This window comes from Euprymna scolopes, chromosome 25, assembly GCF_053919585.1.
Source record: "Euprymna scolopes isolate OS-2025 chromosome 25, ASM5391958v1, whole genome shotgun sequence".
Taxonomy (NCBI): Eukaryota; Metazoa; Mollusca; class Cephalopoda; order Sepiida; family Sepiolidae; genus Euprymna; species Euprymna scolopes.
This window is the reverse complement of record NC_136506.1, coordinates 63,869,662-63,890,434: the sequence shown is the minus strand read 5'-3', so window position 1 is coordinate 63,890,434 and position 20,773 is coordinate 63,869,662. Positions and strand designations below refer to the sequence as shown.

General features: G+C 35.9%; 1 long non-coding RNA gene across 1 annotated transcript in view; it reads right to left on the bottom strand.

Moving 5' to 3' along the window:
• LOC145247217 (uncharacterized) overlaps positions 1–20,155 on the bottom strand; it is a 47,141-nt gene extending 26,986 nt beyond the window's left edge. Inside the window, exon 1 of the long non-coding RNA XR_013863212.1 lies at positions 19,887–20,155. This is a non-coding gene — a long non-coding RNA (uncharacterized LOC145247217). The remainder of the gene's footprint in view (positions 1–19,886) is intronic.
• Positions 20,156–20,773: the final 618 nt, after the last annotated feature.

Here is a 20,773-nt window from a genome sequence, read left to right as displayed (position 1 = left end):
GGTACATTACCTGAAAGTACTTCATTCAAACTCCTCGACTTAACGTTCACAGGGAACATGAGCTAGAACCGACACATCAAAGGAATTGCCCTGGCTGCTGTGACGAAGGTGGGCTCTTTCTACTGTGCTAGAAAGTTGCTTACACCTGAAAGTATCCTACAAGGCCACTATTCGCCCATGTATGGAGTATTGTTGTCACATTTGGGCTGGTGCATCTGCTACTAGTCTCTCAATCCTGAACAGAGTTCAAAAGACAGTTGCCAACCTGATAGGTCCTGAACTGTCATCTAAGCTTCAATCTCTGTCCCATCGACGAAATGTGGCATCCCTCTGCCTGTTGTACAAGTATTTTAATGAGTGGTGCTCCAACGAACTACAAACCCTTGTACCCCTCGATGTAAAAACCCCTGACAAACTCGACAAGCAGCAAAGTCCCACCCCTACACAGTCGAGATCCCTAGATGCAAGAAAGCTTTCTACTCTAATAGTTTCTTCCCCAGAACTGCTAGACTTTGAAATTCTCTTTCAGGATTCTTGCTTTCCCAACAGTACTGACATGCAGAAGTTCAAGTGTAATGTGAACAGACATCTTGCTGCTCAACTCCCTTCATAGTATCTCTGCAACTTATGTCCCTGATAGTAATACCCTACATCAAAGTGGCACTGTGCCTTGTTTGGGGTGAAAATTGAATTAAAAAAAATGAGGGCATTTGAGACGAATTCATGGAACCGACCTGAACAGGTCGGAATGTAAAAAGTCTTACAAACGCTGACAACAATCTTTCTTTAATTAAAATTTATTAAGATATTCCATTTTATACTACGTTATATTGGCACTCAATTTTAGAACTAATAACATTTTGTGCTTCAAGTTCATCCGACTTTCTCGGATCTTACCAGATTTCCTTAGTCAATAGCGGTAAAAAAGCAAAAAACAAACAAACAAACAAAAAAAAAAAACAGAAGGAAACCAAAAAAATATGTAAACAAAAAAGGGAACGGAATATATTTCAACATTTGATAGCAGAATAATTTTTCGGGGGTGGCTTTTTGTTTTCTTTGAAAACTTTACACTTCTTAAAAAATATACACATTTATAATTGGATCCGTATGTTAAGATTCTCCTTTATAAAATAGTGCTTATGCGCACGTGCACACACACACACACACACACACACACACACACACACACACACACACACACACACACACGCACACACATGTGACATACACACACATACACACACACGCACGCACGCACGCACACACACACACACACACACACGCACACGCACACGCACACGCGCGCACACACACGCGCGCACACACACGCACACGCACACACACGCACGCACGCACACACACATACACACACGCGCACACACACACACACGCGCACACACACACACACACACATGCGCGCACAGAGATTCAGTGATACACATTGTTTTACAAGATATCAACCCTTTTTATTTTTTTAATCCTGAAACAACTAACATTTAAAGTTATCTTAAATTTCTAGAATCAGACCCAAATAGTCCTTAACCGGCAAATCAAATTTTGCTTCTCACTAGCTAGTTTCCATTTGTTATTCTTGTACCATGTTATTAGCAATATATTAACATACTTAGCTACAATTTCTTTTTAAAAATTGCTCAGTTTGTCCAGATGACTGATAATAAAAAACATTTTTAAGTAATCACCTAAAATTCATAGTCGAAATAACTTATATTTTTATTAAAGAGTACGCGTTGTTTGCCTTACAACTAAAAATGCATTTCTTTTTCTATTTTTAAAATATGGCTAAACAACGGAAATTAAAAACTAAAATGTCAGGCGTGTACAGCGCGTTATACATATCGTGAACGATTCTTTAAACACAATCTAATATTTTGCTCATGTGACGAGATGTGTTCATACTTATACTAGCGTATTTAATGAGAAAATATATGACATAAGAGAAATATATAGCGATAGAGAAACGCAGAAAATAGAAAGAGTTTCGACAGTTACTTAAGCAAGTTACTTATGGCATAAAAGCGAATTGGTATTGTATTTTAATTTGATTTTGCTGATTAGTAGGGCTATGACAATAAAATATTCTTATCATTCTTTTGACTCTCGAGTATATATCCGACACAGTTAATCAACAGAGAACCACATTACCCTATCTAAAAACATATAAGATATCAACAAATACACACTCAAGAGTCAAAACAATGAAAATAATATGCTGTTGTCCTAGCCCTACTCATTAGTAATGTCGCTATTTTTACGTACTGAAATTATCCCAACTTCCACAATACAAAATATTTTATTTTACTCAGGTTTTGTCCAATAATGTACATATATATTTATTTATTTGTTTATTTATTTATTTGTTTATTTATTTGTTTATTTTTTTTGTTTATTTATTTGTTTATTTATTTATTTGCTTATTTATTTATTTATTTGTTTATTTATTTATTTGTTTATTTATATATTTGTTTATTTATTTGTATATTTGTTTATTTATTTATTTGTTTGTTTATTTATTTGTTTGTTTATTTATTTGTTTGTTTATTTATTTGTTTATTTATTTATGTATTTGTTTATATATTTGTTTATTTATTTATTTGTTCATTTATTTGTTTATTTATTTATGTATTTGTTTATTTATTTATTTGTTTATTTATTTGTTTATTTATGTATTTATTTATTTATTTGTTTAGTTATTTATTTGTTTATATATTTGTTTATTTATTTATTTGTCTATTTATTTATTTGTTTATTTATTTATTTGTCTATTTATTTATTTGTTTATTTATGTATTTGTTTATTTATTTGTTTATATATTTATTTGTTTATTTATTTATTTATTTATTTATTTATTTATTTATTTTATCACCTGACGAAAGTCAGAGGAATCATTGGTAAAAACGTTGTAAAGCCACAAGTAGGAGATGAGGATAATAGTGTACAAATAAATAAATAAATAAATAAATTACTCATCTCAAAAGGATTCCAATAATAAAAAATAATGTACATATTTATAATACTGGTCAACAACAACTTTGTTGTCTGCGTTTCTTCAGCCGATGTAGGACAAATCTGATGTGCTGAATCCAAAAAACAAATTGGTGTTGCTCAATCAGGTCAAGTTTTGGAGTTATGGTCATTTGTCGTTTTTTTTTTTTTTTTTTTTTTTTTTTTTTTTACATTTTTGTTCTCATGTACGCATGTATAGAGCATTTTAGAAGTTGTTGGGGGTAAAAATCGTATCCGAATAATTGTTTGGATCGCAAATGATAATTCAATGACAGAAAGTATTCAAGTTCGATAGTTCTGGGTGAGTATGTCGAAAAGGAATTAGTTTGAAGTCATAAAACTTCGAACTCTTCCAAAAATTGGTTCAGCATCGTGCTCAACATTACACAAAGATTAACATTATACTGTGCGGGAAGAACTTGTGCCTTGCAAAGAAAAGAACGTCATCAATGGTCTTCTGGTGGACAGAGACAGAATACTCTTCCCACTGCTGCACCTCAAGCTTGCCTCAATCAAGCAGTTCACCAAGGCTCTGGACAAGGATGGTGGCTGCTTCACTTTACTTGTGCCAGGTTTTTCCAAGATTGACCATGGAGAAGTTGAAAGCTCGCATCTTTGTCGGTCCTCAGATTCGACAGCTCATCAGAGATACAGATGATTATAATCATTTTATTAAGCTACATATATTACTTATAGTTTTATTTCTTTTTATTTACTATTATGCATAATCATAATATCATTATTGTTTGCTTTATTACAGAATTATATTGACAAATGCCAGCCTCATAAACTTTTATTATTTATAAATTTATTCCTTAAACAAAACAAATTCTACGATATTTACGTTGTTTACATTTACATGTTTCAATAATCATACATTAATAGTGTTCAAGTGTGAAAGCAGAATTTTATTGAGATCCACGTAAGTTCCGCTATTATCATATAAAACTGTGTGTATTCGTGTATAGTTCGTGAGATTAAAAGATTCTCAGAATTCATCAGAATTTTGAAGCCACTGGAGGATTAGGGTCGCCTAAGCTTTGAATTATAACAGACACACTTTGAAAATTTAAATATTTCCAATTTGTATAAAATGACTACATAACAATAGTAACAACATTTATTCGAGAAGAATATTTTATTTGGGTCAAATTTGCAATATGCTTGCTTTTCATTCTTTCTTATTCTTTTTTTTTTTTTTTGTTTCGTGAATAAAAGAGAGAAATACAGAGACACAGACAGAAAAAGAGAGAGGTTATGTTTATTTGCATAAGTCAGTTTTTAATGTGGGTAAATCCAGCTCTCACAAAAGTGGCACTCTGGTTGAGGAAAAATATACCTGTATAATTCCATCGGTACTCCTCCCCAAACCTCGAATTAGGGAACCTCGGATGACAAGATTCATCTTATCCTACACATACATTTTTTGTTCGAAAACTAAAACAAACGGAAAGATCTCTCTTTGAGAATAAATGTATTCGTTGGTTCTAAAACTACTGAAAAAAATGATTTTTTTTTTACACGGTGGTCACCATTTATCAAGGCCCGGAAGCCACTCAGGGATAAGGGTTATTGCAAGTACAGTACGTTAGTGTGGAGATTTAATGAAGTGTTTACTTAAGAGGGCGGTTCATTAGGAATTTGTTAACGTTGGACTTGAAGACATCCAAGTTGTAGTCAGGTGGGAAGCAGGCAGACGGAACAGAGTCCCACAGGCGTGCAGTTCTAAGAAAGAAGCTTTGTTCATGGAATCTACGTTTTGATTTAGCCACAGATAAATAGTGGGGGAAATTTTTCATAGTGGATTCAGCTAGACGGCTGTTTTTCGTGAAGGATTGGTGAGGGGGAACCAAAGATTGAAGTTCAAACGAGCACCTGCCATGGAAATAATGATAAAACAAGGATAGGCTCGCAACGTCTCTTCTGTGGGAGAGAGGTTGCAGGATAGAGAAAAGGGCATCTCCCACTAAGCTACGAAGTCTATTTTGTACTCTGTCAAGGCAGGATAGGCTGTTTTTAGCAGCTCCTGTCCAGATATGGTAGCAGTACTCCATCCTTGGACGTACTTGGCTTTTATATAGATAGAGAATTACATCAGCAGTGAGATATCTACTGGAGCAGTAGAAGGATCCCACCATTTTTTCCAGCGACCTTGGCAACAGATTTGACATACGTGTTCCATTTCAGATCAGGAGTAAAGGTCAGAAGCTTGTCAAAATATGGAGCTTCCCCAAGACAAGAGCCATCCATTTCAATTGATGCCAGATGGGGATCAGAGCGTTGATGATGTAAAGATAGGAGTTTGGTTTTAGATGCATTAAAGGTAACCAGCCATGTCTTCCCCACTGAACCACGTGCTCGAGATCAGAGGAGAGAGAATCAGAGAGAACTTTGTCATTTACAGCCTTTGATGTGTTGCCGTAGATGGTTGTGTCATCAGCATAGATGTCAACGAATGATTTAAGTATGTATTTAGGGAGATCATTAATGTAGATCACGAAGAGAGTTGGGCCCAGGATTGACCCCTGAGGGACTCCAGCATTAATACTGCTGGCCTCTGATTTTTGTCCATCGACCACTACTCTTATGAGCCTATCGGAGATAAATGATTTAATGATTGAGAAAACATTTCCAGTTATACCGTAGCTGGAAATCTTGTGAAGTAGGCCCTTATGCCATACCTTGTCGAAGGCCTTTGATATGTCAAGAGCAATTGCCCTGGAAATGAAGCCTTTGTCAAGAGATTCACTAATTCTGTGAGATATAACCATTAGCACATCTGCGGTAGATCTTGCAGAACGGAAACCATATTGTGTGTCACTAAGAAGATTATTTCTGCTGAGGTGGTTGACTATTTCTCTATTTAATATGGATTCCAGCAACTTACTCATAACGCATAGGAGACTTATTGGTCTGTACTGAGAGGGAGATGACTTATCACCTGAATTTTTAATACAGGGAATACTGATGAGGTTTTCCAGGGAGTGGGAAAGCACTTCTCCTTAAGGCAACGCTTAAACAGTTTCGTAAGTATGAGAGTAAGTTCTGGTTGAAACTTTTTTAACACTATAATTGGGATGCCGTCAGGGCCAGTTGCTTTACTGGAATCAAGGTTCTTGATTAGCTTGGCGACCTCATGCACAGATATTTGTATGTTACCTAGCGTGTTCTGTGTTATAAGAGGAAATATGGGGAGTTGATGGCCTTCGTTGCATAGGGTAGAATTAGCTGCAAAGTTCTTTGCAAATAGTCTGGCCTTGTCTGATGCTGACGAGATGACCTCTGGTCCATTGATAATGGTTGGGATAGAACGCACACTTCTGTTCAGGATCCTATTTGTTATTTGCCAAAACTGGTGGGAACCAAGCCGCTGATCAGCTACTTTGGATTTAACAGACTGAAATTTGAAACATTAATGAGACGTTTATTGCCCGGCGGCGGTTATCCTCGTGGTCGGAATGTGGAGGATAAAAGATGATTGTGTAAACGTCAGTTGACTAAAATGATTAAGCAGAGCTCATGATAACTTGTGCGTTTCGCGCGGATCGCATTTGGTGTTGGTTGCAAAGGTAATTTTAATGGTATCAACAACACTGTTCGTAACTAACAAAAAATTTATTAAAGTGAGTAATAAAAATGTCACTCTAGCTGAATATAATAACCATTCGGAAAGTTGCAATGTAAATAGTCTTCTACACTCGCTCAAGAAAGCTGAAAGTTCTCACTGCTTTATTATGTCAAGTTTCTTCTAAGTTTGGCTCAGGATCATTATACACTGAAAGCTGCAGTACCTGATGACCAGCCTTTATAACAACTAAACTATTAACTTCATTCAAAAACACGAAAATTTCCAAACTCTGCTTTTATTAAATTCTATTTCAGACTCAATTGGATTGGAGGGAACTTGATTGATCTCCTAGTCTTTTCTCTCTCTCTCTCTCTCTCTCTCTCTCTCTCTCTCTCTCTCTCTCTCTCTCTCTCTCTCTCTCTCTCTCTCTCTCTCTCATCACTCAACTAATGAAACCAAACTTCCCGTTTATTTGGTTCCTAATAAATTTCTTTTAGGGACAGAGGTTCCACTCTTTTTTACTTTCACTCTCACCGTTACCCGCGCCCCCTCTAATGGGCATTAAAATTTTATTTTCTATGTTTCTGTCTTTTATTCCACTTCTGTTATGCCGACCTGTTTATCTCATTATCTCACCAGAACCAGCCCCCCAAACTTTCCCAATATTAAGTTTTTATTTTTTCCCATTTTAATATTAAGTTTTTATTTTTTTCCCATTTTAATTAAATTTTTCCCTTTGTCAGCTGATCCAGATTACCTGACATTTTTTTCAGACATTTTTTTCAGACATTTTTTTCAGACATTCTTTTCAGACATTTTTTTCAGACATTTTTTTCGCTCTGAAAAATAATAGTTTTAAGCTTATTCTTATTTAGTTGAAACCAGGTACACCTTTCCATTATCTATTATTATTATTATTGTTGTTGTTGTTGTTATTATTATTATTGTTATTATTATTAAACAGTTTCAATTATTATTATTATTATTATTATTATTATTATTATTATTATTATTATTATTAAACAGTTTCAATTATTATTATTATTATTATTATTATTATTATTATTATTATTATTATTATTATTATTAAACAGTTTCAATGCCTTTATCCACTTATAGCCACTGCCCTGCAAAGGGTCGTAGAGTCGGGAGATGTCCCTGATTGGCTTGTTAAGGAAAGAACAACACTGATTAGGAAAGATCCTGCAAAGGGAAGAGATGCCAATAATTATAGACCAATTACATGTCTACCACTAATGTGGAAACTGTTAACTTGAATCTTTGCAGAAAAAATTATGAACATCTTGAGAGTAATGGTGTTTTTCCTGATGAACAGAAAGGGTGTCGGAAAGGCTCGAGAGGTACCAAGGAGCAATTACTGATTGATAAAGCATTAATACAGGATGCAAAGAAGAAGAGGAATCTGAGTGTAACATGGATAGATTACAGAAAGGCTTATGACATGGTTCCCCATTCATGGATACGTGAAACTATTAATGACGAAGGTCGCTGAGAATGTGATAATGCTTTTGGAGACAAGTATGGCTCAATGAAAAACGGTGCTGACAGCAAACAGAGAGGTAATGGAGCAGGTTAGCATTAAACATGGAATATTCCAAGGAGATTCGTTATCTCCACTTCTTTTTGTAATGATAATGATGCCACTGAGCATCCTCTTGAAGAGAGAAAAAGTGGGGTATAACATTGGATCTGGTGACAGACGCCTCAACCATCTACTGTTCATGGATGATTTGGAAATATTCGGTAGAAATGAAAATGAAATGGAGAGACTGGTAGAACTTGTGGGGACATACTCAGAAGACATTGGGATGGAGTTTGGGATTAGTAAATGTGTGGAGCTGGTGATGAAAAGAGGAGTAAAGGTTCATCATGAAAGAAATAGAAGATACAGGTTATAAGTAATTGGGAGTGTTGGAGGGTGTAAGCATCATGAACAGAGAAATGAAGGAGAAAGTCAGGAAGGAGTATCTTAGAAAAGTGAAACTAATTACAAAGTCGAAACTGTATGGATGAAACCTAATGAAAGCAGTGAATGCATGGGCAGTCAGTGTTTTGTGATACAGTGCAGGAATTTGAGAATGGTCTGACAAGGAGTTACATGCCATGGATATCAAAACAAGAAAAGTTTTAGCAATGTTTGGTATATTTCACATTCAAAGTAGCGTAGCAAGGCTGTATCAAAAGAGGAAAGACGGTGGAAGCGGATTGAAAAATGTAAAAGATTGTGTTAGAACCGAGGAGATGTCAGTGAAGGAGCATGTGGTTAGAAGTGAGGGGTGGATGCTTAAGGTTGTGGCCAATGAAATGGAGGTATGTGAAACCAAGGCTGATTATGTGAAACGTATGGATAGAGAAAGGGCAGAGGAACTGGCTAGGAAGAAAATGCATGGAAGGTTCTTCCAAGATATAGCAGAAGTGGCTGATGAAAGATCATGGCAATGGCTTAGAGCTGGGTATCTGGCTTAGAGTACTGAAGCTTTTGTTTGTGCAGCACAAGAGCAGGCTTTAGGAACACGATTGTTCAAAAAAGTGGTTCTAGGAGAGGAAGTTGCTGCAGAATGCCGGATTTGTGGTAAGACCTCAGAATCAATTGCGCACCTTGCAGCAGGGTGTAGAGAGAGTACCGCACCTTGAGCAGGGCCCAGAGAGAGTACCACAAAAGACACGATTGCATGGGACTCCGGATATATTGGGAGGCGTGTAAGAAGGTTGGGGTGAAGTGTGCTGGAAAATGGTTTGAGGAGGTGCCTGATGAAGTGAGAACAAGTGAGGATGGCAATGTAGAGGTATAGTGAGACAAAAGTGTCATAACGACCAAGCAATTGGAGCATAATCGTCTGGATTTGGTCGTCATTGACAAGGTCTCAAAAAACTGGCAGATTGTAGACTTTTCAGTACTCTGGGATAGGAATGTGAGAGAGAAGGAGAACGAGAAGTGGAGCAATTATGCTCCATTGGCCTTGGAGATAAGGCGTATATATGGGGTTAAAACACAAATAATCCTGGTCGTAGTTGGTACACTAGAAGTAGTATCATGTCGTCTGGAAGGACAATTGAAAAAACTTCAAATCCCCGATCTTTTAGGTAGCCTTCAGACCTCTGCTATTGTAAGTACCACCAACATCCTTATAAAAACTCTTGATCTTTGAAGCTCCTGGTTTGGAGCCGGGATTGAGGGAAATCCTCTGGAAATGAATCCCATCCCTTTCCAGAGAGACGTTGATAAACGAAATCAGAATTATTATTATTAGTAGTAGTAGTAGTAGCAGCAGTATGATTATTATTATTATTAGTAGTAGTAGTTGTAGTAATAGTGGCATTATTATTAGTATTAGTAGTAGTAGTAGTATTAGTATTATTATTATTACTAGTAGTAGTATTAGTATCTATATATTAACACGTGTGTGTGTTCTTTTGTGTGTCACGCTTTCCAGTAAATTTGATTGGTTGAGATTTAATTCTGGAATAAACATTTAATTTCGGAATACACATTTACGAATGCTCCAGGCTGCATTCAATTAGCGTGTTCTAACCATTATATTTGTTTTTAATTCTATAAAATTTAGGGTTTTATCTTTCAAAAGTTGTTAAGAAAGCATTGATTTTAAGTTATTCCATAGTAAAAAACGATAACACAAATCTCTCGGCCTGCGGGGACAAAAATTGAGCATTTATTTGTTTTTTTCATTGTTTATTTTTTTTTTACATTTGTTTATTGAGAAAGAGAGAGAGAGAGTGAGAGAAAGAGAGAGACACTGATGTTTTCGTTAATTAAAATATTATTGCTACTACTACTACATGTTCACGTAAACAAAAGCCAAGATGCATATATGTTATGAAACCTCGAACCTCATAAAAAGCCTTGACGTTACTAACCAAAAAGGCGACACGTTATTAGCGAAACAAAACTGGTTTTGTATATAAAATATTTTTATAAAAACATTAAATCTAAATATATATATATATATATATATATATATATATATATATATATATATATATATATATATATATATTAAATGACAGTTTCTTTTTCTTAATAAATTATTTTTATTACAACATTGTTTTAACTAAAATAGTTTCATGAAAAACTGTTTTTGGTACATAAAATATTTTAATCTATATATTAATACGATAGCGTGTGTTATTTTCTGTATCACATTTTTTTTCTTCCGAGTGTCTGTTGTTTAATTGTTATGCCTTTCCATTTCTTGTAATAAATAATTTTACCAAAAATTCTTCATCAGTTTTGGTTTCGGTTTTGATTATAGCTGAAAGAACTCAAGTTATATATACGTATATTCTTTTTTCTTCATCAGTTTTGGTTTCGGTTTTGATTATAGCTGAAAGTACATTCTTTTTTCTTCATAAGTTTTGGTTTCGGTTTCGATTCAAGCTGATGTATCGAAGCCATATGGATATATTTCTATTTTTGAAATCACAAGTTTATAATATATAAGAATGGATCAAAAATTGCCTCTTATAGTAATATATACGAAATATGCATAAATATCACATTTAAGCATATTTTACGACCAGGCTATATCAGGCGTCCCTGCTAGCTTAGATAAATACTTTTGTAGTTTTAACAAAAAAGCTACAATAATATCAGAATGTCTCCATTTACACTGAACATCCACAAAAATGCCAACATCAATATATTACATATGAAAGAGTCCACTTGTGGAATTTGCACAGGTCCCGCTAGTTATTAATATTATTATTATTATTATTAGTAGTAGTAGTAGTAGTAGTAGTAGTAGTAGTAGTAGTATTGTTATTATTAGTATTAGTAGTAGTAGTAGTATTGTTATTATTATCATTATTATTATTAGTAGTAGTAGTAGTAGTAGTAGTATTGTTATTATTATCATTATTATTAATAGTAGTAATAGTAGCAGTAGTAATAGTAGTATTATCATTAGTAGTAGTAGTAGTAGTAGTAGTAGTAGTAGTAGTAGTAGTAGTAGTAGTAGTAGTAGCAGTAGTAGTATTTTCATTAGTAGTAGTAGTAGTAGTAGTAGTAGTAGTAGTATTGTTATATTATCATTATTATTATTATTAGTACTAGTAGTAGTAGTAGTAGTAGTAGTCGTGCATATTAACACTCTCAGCTAAATCACTCTCTCATAAAAATAAGATTTTACTTTATTAATTTTTTTTAATTATAATGCAAGAAATGTCTCGCAAATAAAGTGTGTTTGTGACCTGATTAAAAGACGAACTTATTTAATTCTATCCTAAACATGGTGTAGGGGACTAAAGATTAGAGGACACCGGGGAGGAGTAATCTGCCCCTGCTCTAACGCTTGTTGTTTTTTTCCTTTGGTCACGGGCAGACGTGTTGTCTTTCCCTCTCAAGAAGAGGAGAAACTTCGTTCCACCACGAGGTGAGCTCTGAGAACTTTTTCCACCAGTCGGTGAGTCTTATCGAACTGTCGCTATTGTATTGTGTTTTATTGTTGTTTAAATGTTTGTCAGTGTGTAATAAATGTGTAAACGTAATTGGGCAATTGTGTTTATTCATATATTTTTTGTTTAATTAAAACTAACAAATTGGTGACTCCGAGAAAATATATATGTACACGCACATACATAATAATAAGTTCTGTTAAAAAAAAAAGTAAAATAATATTTTATGAACAATAAGAAAAAGTTAGGATGTAAATTTTATTTCTAGAATTCTAATTATTATTCCCTAAATAAAAATTCGTAGGGTAGCGTAATTAAGATAGCAACACGATTTTTCTTCTATTCTTTACATATTTTTGTCGATAGAATAAGGATGGAACTAGAGTTTTGTTTTAATCGTGCACAACAAATGCAACAAGTTTTTTTTTTCGAAACTAAATTATCCCTTATAGGAAAATTTCGTTCCTGAAACGGCTGTCGGTATTCCTGTCAAATTCGGCGCCTGATACAGGATTGGCTGATATGGGCTAGTACGTTGCGTTCTGTCTCTGTGCCCCCTTATCCTCCGTGTTGTATTATTACTATTCCTTTCTTTCCATGCCCTGCTGCTAGACTGTTGTAGTTTCCAGTGCGGTAAAATAAATAAATAAATAAATAAATTTTTTTTTTTAAATGGCGACAACTTGTAACGTTAATGCCTCGTTAGTTCGTGACGACCCTGCTTTGTTTTTTGCTCAACTCGATTGACAACCAGGCAGAGAAATTCTGTTACGTCGCATCCATTTTACCTCAGGATACAATTACTGAGGTAAGAGAGTTAATAATCTCTCCATCTACAGAAAAGCCGTACGATGTACTTAAGGAGAGAGTCACGACTGCTGTGACTGTTTCAACACATAAGTGTATTTCGCAAGTGTTGGAACAAGAGACCCTGGGAGATAGCAAGCCGTCCCAATTTCTAAAACGGTTACAAAAATTGGCTGAATGTGCGATGGATAAAAGCATCGTTAAGCATATTTTCCTCCAACGGATCCCGACGGAGTATAAGGTGGCTATCGCTGCTCAGGACGAGTCCACGCCGGTGGAACAACTCGCCGTCATAGCAGATCACATTGCAGACATATTATCCACACAATCGTCTGCAGTATCCAGCGTGAAGGCCTCTGGAAGAGACGAGCTTCTGGAAAAATTAATGGAGGGCCAAAAACGGTTGGAAGCCCGTATGGATAGAATGGCGGAAGACATCGCCAGACTATCATTAAAACAGAAGCAGGGACATGGCAGCAGAGGAGGTCGCAGCCAGTCCCGGGAACGCAAGCAAGAAGCTATTTGTTGGAAGCACAAGTGATTTGGCGAAAGTGCCAACTCTTGTATTCCACCTTGCAACTATAAGGGGCAGGGAAAAGCCTAAACCGACAGATGAGAGCGGCATCAACTGTCGGTGCATCCTGCTCTGGCCGCCTACTTTATGTTGTAGATAAAAATACAGGCATCTCATTTTTAGTGGACAGTGGGGCACAAGTTTCCCTTATCCCGGCAACATAAGTGGACAAAAGGTCTCCTCCCTGTAAATTTACACTGCGGGCTGTAAACGGTTTGATAATACGGACTCATGGGGAGAGGTTCATGGACCTTAACTTGGGTTTACGCAGATCGTTTATCCACGTTTTCATAGTGGCTGACGTAAGCAGTCCTATACTGGGTACTGACTTTCTGCAAGTATTTGGCCTGGTAGTAGATATGTCAGGCCAGTGTCTCCGAGATGCAAGCACACAACTTGAAGCATGTGGGGTGGTGGGGACTGGCACACCATTAGGTCCACTGGTAGCACATGCAGACCAGGACGAAGCCTTCCTGAGTCTGTTGAAGGAATATCCTTCAATATCGGTCCCCTCCTTTCACAAGGAAGTGTTACCACACACTGCAACTCATTACATTGAGACAAAAAGCCCACCCGTCCATTGTAAAGCCAGACGTTTAACACCTGAAAAAATAAAGGCTGCAAAAGCAGAATTTCAGCAGATGATGCAGCTTGGCATAGTTTGTCCTTCAAATAGCGAATGGGCCTCGCCTCTTCATCTTGTTAGTAAGGGTCCAAATGCATGGCGGGCATGTGGGGACTACCGAGCTTTAAATGCTGCTACGAAACCGGATAGGTACCCAGTACCACATATCCAAGATATAACAGCAGTGGCCCAGAATAATAGGGTCTTTACTAAATTAGACCTTATTCGGGCATACCACCAGATCCCTGTGGAGCCCGAACATATTCCCAAAACGGCAATTACCACACCGTTTGGAATGTTTGAATTTTTGCGTGTTCCATTTGGTTTACGTAACGCAGCTCAAACGTTCCAACGTTTTATAGACCAGGTTCTGCGAGACTTGCCATTTGCGTGTGCATACATAGATGACGTCCTCATTGCTAGCAGGAATAGGCAGGAACACATAGATCATGTGCACCAAGTATTCGATCGCCTAAACCAATATGGTGTTGTTTTAAATCCATCGAAAATGTACTTTTTGTCAATCTGAGGTTATATTTTTGGAGCACCATATTTCAGAGAAGGGAATTTCCCCATCCCCAGAGACAGTCAAGTCCATCCGAGATTTCCCTATCCCTGCTACAATGAGACAGTTGCGGCAATTTTTAGGATTAGTTAACTTCTATCGTAGGTTTCTCCCTCATGTTGCCCAAGTACTTTTGCCATTGACAGGTATGCTGACAAATGTGAAGAACTGCAACATTACACTATCGGAGGAAGCAATAGCAGCATTCAACAAAGTAAAGGCCATGTTAGAAGACACCGCAAAACTGTCCCACATTCAACCCGATAGTGAACTTTGCCTGGCAGTAGATGCATCTGCAACTGGAATTGGAGCGGTCCTGCAGCAAAAATGTAATGGGAACTGGCGACCTATTTTTTTTCTTCTCGGGGAAATTGACTGACGCAGAAACATGCTATAGCACATTTTCCAGAGAGTTGTTGGCCTCGTTTTTCGCAATAAAACATTATTGGCAGCTCCTAGAGGGACAGCCATTCTACTTGGTGACTGACCACAAGCCTCTATTAGGCGCTCTGCAGTCCTCCTCAGACAAATACTCTCCCCGAGAGGTTCGTCAGTTGGACTATATCCTACAGTCTACGTCGGATGTCAGACACGTGAAGGGAGCTGACAATATACCAGCAGATACACTGCCACGAGGAATAAACTCCTTCACATTGGGACCTTCCGTCGAAGCCAACACCTTAGCTATGGAGCAAGAAAAAAACGAGCACCTGCAGAAGCTTCTGCAGAGTAATGGAACATTACTGCAGCTGGTGAAAATGGCACACCCCAACAGCCCTAGAAAAATAGTGTGTGATATCAGCACTAACAAACTGCGCCCATATGGTCCAGCATCCTTAAGGAAAGACATATTCAACGCGGTACACGGGTTATCACCCCCAGAGGCCAATGCATCGATATGTTTGATGACAGGTATGTCTGGCCGAGGATGAAAGCAGACGTGCAAGAATGGACAAAGAAGTGCGTTCAGTGTCAAAAGGCCAAGGTCGGTCGACATACACGTGCGCCACTAGGCACATTTCCAGTACCTGATGAGAGGTACATGACATGTGTCGACAGATTTTCAAGGTGGTTTGAAGCCTTACCAATGCCGGATATGACAGCATACACAACAGCCAGAACTTTCCTCGCTGGATGGGTAGCAAGATTCGGTGTCCCGGAAAATGTGACAACTGACAGAGGTAGACAGTTCGAGTCCGAACTGTTTCATAAACTCTCAGGACTTTTGGGCACCAGAAGTATACACACGACAGCATACCATCCACAAGCAAACGGAGCAGTCGAACGTCTACATCGCAGCCTAAAGGCCTCTTTACGCGCAGTACTTACCAACAATACAAAGTGGTTAGAACACCTTCCTCTAATTTTGCTGGGTTTGCACACAGCAGTGAAGAAAGATATGAATTGCTCCGCAGCAGAAGCGCTGTATGGTACCACACTACGCCTGCCAGCACAATACTTTTGTGATACACCAAATAAAGTTTCGGACCCTGCATCATTTGTTGATAGACTGACAAGAACCATGGCCAAAATGGCATATTCTCCATCAGGAATAAACAAGTGCGCTAACACATATGTGCCAAAGGCACTAGAGACATGCACACATGTGTTTGTTCGCGATACAGCTAGGTCGCATACCATGCAACCACCGTACTGCGGACCTTTTAAAGTCAACAAGAAAAACAAGAAGTATTTCAGCGTCCTCATTAAGGACGAAGAACAAAATATCTCAATTGACAGGTTGAAACCCCCAACACTTGAGGATGCATATTTAGAAGTAGATCCCTCACAAAGGATGCCAGTCGAAGTGACATTGGAAAAACGCCCTTATAAAAAAAAACATGTTCGGGCAGACAGGTAAAATGGCCTGCACATTTAAGAGACTTTGTCTCTACATAAAAAACACAAAAAACAATCCTCTCAGAACATTCAATTAAAAGTACTCCTCAATATTTGGGGGGGGTTGTAGGGGACTAAAAATTAGAGGACACCGGGGAGGAGTAATCTGCCCCTGCTCTAACGCTTGTTGTTTTTTTCCTTTGGTCACGGGCAGACGTGTTGTCTTTCCCTCTCAAGAAGAGGAGAAACTTCGTTCCACCACGAGGTGAGCTCTGAGAACTTTTTCCACCAGTCGGTGAATCTTATCGAACTGTCGCTATTGTATTGTGTTTTATTGTTGTTTAAATGTTTGTCAGGGTGTAATAAATGTGTAAACGTAATTGGGCAATTGTGTTTATTCATATATTTTTTGTTTAGTTAAAATCCACAATGCAATGGCAACTTTTTTAAAGAATATATCTGTTAACTGTGCTTATATATCATTTGAAAGCGAGATCCATTTTTACATCAGATTGACGGCGAAGTAAACGTTCTGTTCGAATGAATACTGAATCCAAAAAGGGCGAGAAAATTCTTTTCGGGTTTTGGCTCGCCCCCAAATTAAATAATTGGTGATAGGCCATAGAGAATGATCTTGCCAAATCAAATGCGGCTAATTTAGAAGACAAGAGAATTCATTAATACAGTGGACAATGGAAGGAAATATATTGGCTCCGTTTTTTAGAATCATAAAATAAACTAATTACAATAAACACAGAATCTGTAATGTGAGCTAGGGTAAATAATCATACAAGAAACATCAGGCTTATAAATCCCAGATAATCAACGAAGATCATCATACTGAATACACAGAATCGCACGCACGCACACACACACACACACACACACACACACACATATATATATATGTATGTATATATATATATATATATATATATATATATATATATATATATATATATATATATATATATATAATGTTCAACGAGCGAAAACGCCGCTATACAACTCATGCTGTCTACCGATTCAAGAATTAGAGGAAAATCCCCCTCTAATATATATATATATATATATATATATATATATATATATATATATATATATACATACATACATATACTAGCATAGGTGCCCGGCGTTGCCCAGGTGTTTGGAGGTGTATGCTGAGCAAAAAAAAACTTTTTTTTAAACTTTGACCCCTATTATGACCCCTTAACCTTTATTGTTTTGGGCTCATATCAAGTTATTAAGTTAGATCCATGTCCAAGAAACCTATATCTAAAATTTCAAGTGTTTAGACCGAAAATTGTTGGAGGAGTTCTCAAAGGTCAAATTGTTGAACTTTGACCCCTTAACAGCCAAATTTCTGGCCAAAAACCGATCACATAGATTTTCCCAAATCTCAGTACTCTGTATATCAAATTTCGAGTCTGTAGACATTAAATTGACAGAGTTATTGCGTAGGGGAATATACACAGACACACAGACAGATACACAGTCACGTTCACTTATATATATATATATATATATATATATATATATATATATATATATATATATATATATAACAGTTATGTACACGTCCATTCACATAGTGATGTCGCGGTATATTTATTCAACCTATACGTCGGAACAAATAGCATAGAGGATAAAAGTATTTCTGGAATAGAAAACGGTTGTAGGTTCAGTCCCAGACACAGAAAATTATCTGTTGGCATTTGTCAAATCTCTGAAATCTACGAGACGCGTAATGAGAACGGTCAACAACTAGTAGTATCTAAAATCGCCATTAAAGTTCGTAGTAAACACTGAAATATTTAGACTTACTGTCTTTCCAAGCTTATAACTACTTGAAAAATGTAATTCAAACCCTACTTTTTTTTTCAATTAAAGAAGCAAAAAGCAAAATTTAAAAAAAATAACAGATTCAATAGCAAATTATGCAATATTTGTTTTTAAAATCAGTTTTCTTTAAAAAGATTTAAAGAAAATCAACGAAATTTTACTTACTTCGATTATAAAAAATATATATAAATTCCAAAAACCACTTACCTATAAAAAATACTATTCAATGAGTACTTCCATTGTTCATTGTTAATAATTTATCCACAGTTATACTTATATTCCATGTCCTTTTTAAATAAAATACTTTTTTATGCAAGGATTATAAAAAACGCAAACTCCGATATTTTTCACAGTTCAAATAAAGGGAGACAAATTTCTGATTTTCTTCATGTTTATTTTCCGGCGGCTTCAAAGGGCCACAATTAATGTCTCTTTCTATTGCGTTCTGTAAACCAAAATTAGTATTTTGGGGCTTCCTTAGGTGAAAAATGAACACATTCACTTATAATTTTTTGCCGTTAAACAAAAACACCACTCTACCGATTTTTTAAAAAATTATCTTAATAATATACATGAACTTTTGATTAATATATTTTATTTCTTCGTTATCGAGTGAATTTTTTTTAATATCTAAAAAAAGAAAACATTGAATGAAATAGAAAATATTGTCGTAAGCGTCCGATATTTGCTTGACAATCCAAGCATAACATAAGATCCCACTTTAAAAAAAAACCCACGTGGTTAAAAAAAAAAAAAAGGTTTTACACTTTGGACTTTACGGGCAAATTCCCCCCCCCCAAAAAAAACACTTCTTTTTTTTGTTTTAAATTAGAATATTTTATTTATTGATCTTTTTGGCTTCAATTTGTGATATATAAAACTTTGGTGAGTAAATTAATTATTTAAATTTTAATATACATTTCAAAATGGGGCGCGGTGAATTAAAAAAAAAAACGTTTGTCTAAAATATTATATTTAGTTTATTGCAAAGAGCGTAAAATGTCACATTGACCCTGAAAATATCGTAAAAATTGAATCAATAGAAGAATTTTTATAGATTTTAAAATTTTAAAAATTGAAAAATATTTAACTCGTAAAATTCAGTTGATTTTATTACGTAAAGAAAAATGGCTGCATAAAGGCGCGACAGCACTTTGTAAACACTGTTTTTTAAAAAATAAAAAATTATATTTCTATTATTTTTTTAAACAACTTTAATAGTTTATTTTGGAAGTATATACCATAAAGAAAATGAACAACCCACTTTAAAAAGAGAAATTACGAGTTTTTTTTTATATTTTATTCGCGGTTTCGTGTTAGGGGTGTCAAAAATTCCCAAAAAATGTTGATACAGTACACCTAGTCAACAAACGATTAAATGATAGATTCAGTTCAAAATTGTTGACAAAAAATCCGAAGAAGGTCGGAGATTACTCCGGCTGAAGAAGAAGAAGAAGAAGAAGAAGAAGAAGAAGAAGAAGAAGAAGAACAACAACAACAACAACAACAACAACAACAACAACAACAACAAGATAAGGATAACAGCAATCAACAAACAAATATACCAACGTGTATGAGAATAATAGATATGTGTATTATTTACCCGTTTCTTGAAAGCGAGAAAGTCAACATTTACTCCATAAACGACTGTTAATCTTCGAGACGATCACAAACCGATGGGTATAACGACAAGCGTGTATACTTACTGCCTTAACGTATATGTCTCCCCACCTAACACCTTCCTCCCCGCTCTGTTGACTCTCAAGTTGGGGCGGTGAATGAATGGGTAATTAATTATTCGCCGAGTGTAATGTTTATATTTTTCGGCCTTGGTAACAGTAACAATTACAGACGAATCGTAGAGTCAGTAAGATACCCCACACACACTCTCAAAAACTGCAATCTATGCTATACTATACTTGTAGTGAACCCAGTCTCTCTCTCTCTCTCTCTCTCTCTCTCTCTCTCTCTCTCTCTCTCTCTCTCTCTCTCTCTCTCTTTGCCCGAAGATCTAATTGAAAACAAAGTCCTATATCAAGATCAACGATTTTACAAGGAATCCAATACTATTATTATTTTTATGTTTTGATCGGCATTCGGGCCTGAAATTCATCAACTTAAAAACCTTCTCATACATTCATACACTAGTGTTTCACGCTTAAGCAATCATCAGTGTAGGATGACAATTCTTGCCGGCCATAAAGACTTAAAGATTGAAGTCAACAGAAACAGATCCATGGTAATATGTTAAACACATTACCATGGATCTGTTTTTTGTTGTATAAAGAATAATTATTGTATAATTAAGTATAACACATTACCATGGATCTGTTTCTTGTTGTATAAAGGATAATTATTGTATAATTAATTATAAAGAATAATTATTGTTTAATTATAATTATGCATATATATATATATATATATATATATAAAGAGAGAGAGAGAGAGAGAGAGAGAGAGAGAGAGAGAGAATAAACAAGAGGTAAACGT